Here is a 5000-nt window from a genome sequence, read left to right as displayed (position 1 = left end):
CCAGGCAGGAAAATTTGTCGAGGGGACACGCTGACGAAACAGCGCTGGTTCAGGCACGGCGGGCAGTGTTGGAATCGGCAGCGCCGACGAAATCGGCAAAGTCGGCAGAATCGGCAGCGCAGATTTTTCGACGAACACGGGCTGGACGGTGGACTGTCCAGGCCAGGCAGGAAAATTTGTCGAGGGGACACGCTGACGAAACAGCGCTGGTTCAGGCACGGCGGGCAGTGTTGGAATCGGCAGCGCCGACGAAATCGGCAAAGTCGGCAGAATCGGCAGCGCAGATTTTTCGACGAACATGGGCTGGACGCTGGACTGGCCGGGCCATGCAGGAAAATTCATCGAGGGGACACGCTGACGAAACAGCGCTGGTTCAGGCACGGCGGGCAGTGGTGGAATCGGCAGCGCCGACGAAATCGGCAAAGTCGGCAGAATCGGCAGCGGGTGCTGGCGATGGGTCTGGACGGGCTGGATAGTCCAAGGCTCGACGAGAAAGACTGCTGGTTTAGACACTGGGGCAGTGGCAGCCCGCGGGACAGTGTCGGCAGATTCGGCAGCGCAGATTTGTGCGGCTGCAGGTTCGTCGGGGAAAATCGGCAGCGCAGATTTTGCGACGAACATGGGCTGGGCGATGGACTGTCCAGGCCAGGCAGGAAAATTTGTCGAGGGGACACGCTGACGAAACAGCGCTGGTTCAGGCACGGCGGGCAGTGTTGGAATCGGCAGCGCCGACGAAATCGGCAAAGTCGGCAGAATCGGCAGCGCAGATTTTTCGACGAACACGGGCTGGACGGTGGACTGTCCAGGCCAGGCAGGAAAATTCGTCGAGGGGACACGCTGACGAAACAGCGCTGGTTCAGACACGGTGGGCGCAGTGTTGGAATCGGCAGCGCCGAGAAAATCGGCAAAGTCGGCAGAATCGGCAGCAGGTGCTGGCGATGAGTCAGGACGGACTGGATAGTCCAAGGCTCGATGAGAAAGACCGCTGGTTTAGACACTGGGGCAGTGGCAGCCCGCGGGGCAGTGTCGGCAGATTCGGCAGCAGTGTCTGCCGATTCGGCAGCGTTGGCTTGTTGGCGCGGGGGGCCGATTCGAGTGGGGACTTGGGCAGCGGGCAGTGAAAGCAAGAGTTTCCCCGATGCTGCCGGGAAAAACGCTCCCCGGGATGGCCGGGTGAGATGACCCGGCGGCCCGCGACGGGTCATTCAATTCCATGCCCCGTCAACATAACTCCCGATGTACTGTTTGCTTTTTCGGAAGAAGAGATCCATCCCCCCATCCTCGGCCAGCCAAAAACGCTCCAATTAATGGCCGGGTGAGATGACCCGGAGGCCCGCGACGCGTCATTCAAATCACTGCCCTATCGGCTACAACTGCTGATGGGTGGGATTAGAGGCCTGCCATGGTGGTGAGGGGCGGCGAGGACCGTGAAAGCTAGAGTTTTTCAGAGGCTGCCGGGAAAAAGGCCCCTCGGGTGGCGGGGTGCGAGGACCAGGCGCGTCATTCAATTCTCTTCCCTATCAACTTGGCTCCCGTTGGCGGGATTGGAGGCCTACTGTTTGTTACAGGGCTAAAATCGTCAGGGGAAGAGCTGACGAAACAATGCTGGTTTGGATGCAGGGGGTAGTGTTGGAATCGGCAGCGCGGACAAAATCGGCAAAGTCGACAAAAAAGACTGTTGGTCTGGACATCGGGGCAGCGGCAGCCATGCCGACAGGGGGGGAAATCGGCAGCACAGATTTGTGCAGCTGCAGGTTCGTCGGGGAAATCGGCAGCGCAGATTTTTCGATGAACATGGGCTGGAAGATGGACTGTCCAGGCCAGGCAGGGAAATTCGTCAAGGGGACACGCTGACGAAACAGCGCTGGTTCAGGCACGGCGGGCAGTGTTGGAATCGGCAGCGCCGACGAAATCGGCAAAGTCGGCAGAATCGGCAGCGGGTGCTGGCGATGAGTCTGGACGATTTATAGTCCAGGGCTTGATGGAAAAGACTGTTGGTCCAGACAATGGGGCAGTGGCAGCGCGGATTTGTGCAGCTGCAGGTTCGTCGGGGAAAATCGGCAGCGCAGATTTTTCGACGAACAGGGGCTGGGCGCTGGACTGGCCGGGCCAGGCAGGAAAATTCGTCAGGGGGGCACGCTGACGAAAACAGGGGCTGCGGAGTGGAAAATCGGCAGCGCAGATTTTTCGACGAACAGGGGCTGGACCGGCCGGGCCAGGCAGGAAAATTCGTCAGGGGGGCACGCTGACGAAAAGAGGGGCTGCCGCGTGGAAAATCGGCAGCGCAGATTTTTCGACGAACAGGGGCTGGACGCTGGACTGGGCCAGGCAGGAAAATTCGTCAGGGGGCACGCTGACGAAAAGAGGGGCTGCCGCGTGGAAAATCGGCAGCGCAGATTTTTCGACGAACATTCGTCAGGGGGGCACGCTGACGAAAAGAGGGGCTGCCGCGTGGAAAATCGGCAGCGCAGATTTTTCGACGAACATTCGTCAGGGGGGCACGCTGAGGAAAACAGGGGCTGCCGCGTGGAAAATCGGCAGCGCAGATTTTTCGACGAACAGGGGCTGGATGCTGGACCGGCCGGGCCAGGCAGGAAAATTCGTCAGGGGGGCACGCTGACGAAAAGAGGGGCTGCCGCGTGGAAAATCGGCAGCGCAGATTTTTCGACGAACAGGGGCTGGACTGGCCGGGCCAGGCAGGAAAATTCGTCAGGGGGGCACGCTGACGAAAAGAGGGGCTGCCGCGTGGAAAATCGGCAGCGCAGATTTTTCGACGAACAGGGGCTGGACGCTGGACTGGGCCAGGCAGGAAAATTCGTCAGGGGGGCACGCTGACGAAAACAGGGGCTGCCGCGTGGAATGGCAGCCTACACGCAGATGCGAATTCGGCAGCGCACGATGGCTTGAGCAGGTCATGGGTTCGACTTGGCGCGATCTGAAACCTGGACGAGGGACTGTCGACGCTGGACGAGCCAGCGCGGTGGCCTGTCGTGCCCCGTTCAGGGGGGGCCTGCCGCGGAGACAGCCCTCGCGGGCTCGACAGCGCAGGCCAGCGTCCCCGACGTCGCTGGCCGCGGCAGGCGAGCTGCCGGGGTTCCCGCATTCCTACAAGAAAACGTCGTGCTTTCCACATGAAACCAATCCAGTAAAATCAGCCATATTTTTATGAGGCTGCCCACTGAATTTGGGGTCATTCCGGGCCGGTTCCTAGTTTTGCGGATTTACTCGATTTCTAATGGTAGGAAAATTAAAACAAATACTTCCCGACCTCGAAAAATTCTGGGAAAATTAATGAAGGTGGATTGGATTTTTGCCAACCTCTGTGCAAAATTTCAGCTCAAAATACCAAGAAATGAATTTTTTAGAGGGGGGGTGACAGCTGGGACCTAGTAGTGTCTCCCCCTGCCAGAGCTGCAATGACACTTATTGCTCTTTAGGGAGCCACCAGGCCGGCGCCCCTCAAAGACCACACGCGCGCGCGCGCCCGCCCGCGCTGGGCGCTGGGGCGCTGGGGCCTGAGGGCCTGGGGCCCTTGGGCGCTTGGGCGCGCGCGCGCGGCCCCCGCAGCCATGCCGCGCTGCGCGACGCGCGGACAGCCCCTGCTGGCTTGCTCTCTCGCCCGCGGGGGGGCTGCCTTCGGGCCCTGGCCCCCCGCGTTCTGGCCTGCCCCCTGCGTGGGAGAGGCTAGGCGCTGCAGGGGCCAGCCCGACGTCGCTGGCCGCGGCAGGCGACAGCCCGACATCGCTGGCCGCGGCAGGGGCCAGCCCGACGTCGCTGGCCGCGGCAGGCGACAGCCCCTGCTGGCTTGCTCTCTCGCCCGCGGGGGGGCTGCCTTCGGGCCCTGGCCCCCCGCGTTCTGGCCTGCCCCCCGCGTGGGAGAGGCTAGGCGCTGCAGGGGCCAGCCCGACGTCGCTGGCCGCGGCAGGCGACAGCCCCTGCTGGCTTGCTCTCTCGCCCGCGGGGGGGCTGCCTTCGGGCCCTGGCCCCCCGCGCTCTGGCCTGCCCCCCGCGTGGGAGAGGCTAGGCGCTGCAGGGGCCAGCCCGACGTCGCTGGCCGCGGCAGGCGAGCCGCCGGGGTTCCCGCATTCCTACAACAAAACGTCGTGCTTTCCACATGAAATCAATCCAGTAAAATCAGCCATATTTTTATGAGGCTGCCCACTGAATTTGGGGTCATTCCGAGCCGGTTCCTATTTTTTCCGATTTCCTCGATTTTTAATGGTAGGAAAATAAAAAAAAATACTTCCCGACCTCGAAAAATTCTGGAAAAATTAATAAAGTTGGATTGGATTTTTGCCAACCTCTGTGCAAAATTTCAGCTCAAAATACCAAGAAATGAATTTTTTAGAGGGGGGGTGACAGCTGGGACCTAGTAGTGTCTCCCCCTGCCAGAGCTTCAATGACACTTATTGCTCTTTAGGGGGGTGCCCCCTGACTGGCCATGGGGCGCGCTGGCCTGGCGCCCATAGGCCTGCCGCGGGGGATATGTGGGCTGTTGCTAAACTCGGACTAAGGTGGGGGGCCTCATGGCCCGAAGTATTGCCGGCATCGATGACCCGTTTTCCGGCCGGCGACGACCCGATTCCGGCCACCGTCTTCGGGACCCGCTCCAAGCCGTCGGGCGCGTTGGGGCTGCTTATCCGCGGCGTGGGCGTGGCATTCATTTGCCGTGCTTGTGCCAAGGTGCTGGCAGCTGCTGCGCGGCTGTCTGCTTGCCGCGACGTCACGGCGGCGGTGGCCGCTGCCCCTGCTCGCAAGTCGGAGGCCTGGCCGACGTGGCTGGTGCGGACCGCCGAGCTTGGGGATTGCGAGGAGAGCTCTACGCTGGCGTGGGCGTGGCATTAAATTGCCGTGCGCGCGCCCATGCGTTGGCTCTCCTCGCAATCCCCGACCTCGTGGCGTGACGTGCCCGCTGCCGAGGCCTGGCCTCCGTCTTGCGAGCCGGGGCTGACAGCCCCCCGCATGATTGTCCCTGTCGTTCCCCCCCGCGGCCTGTCCCT

This window comes from Populus nigra, chromosome 2 (assembly GCF_951802175.1).
Source record: "Populus nigra chromosome 2, ddPopNigr1.1, whole genome shotgun sequence".
In the NCBI taxonomy this organism is placed as follows: Eukaryota; Viridiplantae; Streptophyta; class Magnoliopsida; order Malpighiales; family Salicaceae; genus Populus; species Populus nigra.
This window is presented reverse-complemented; position numbering follows the sequence as displayed.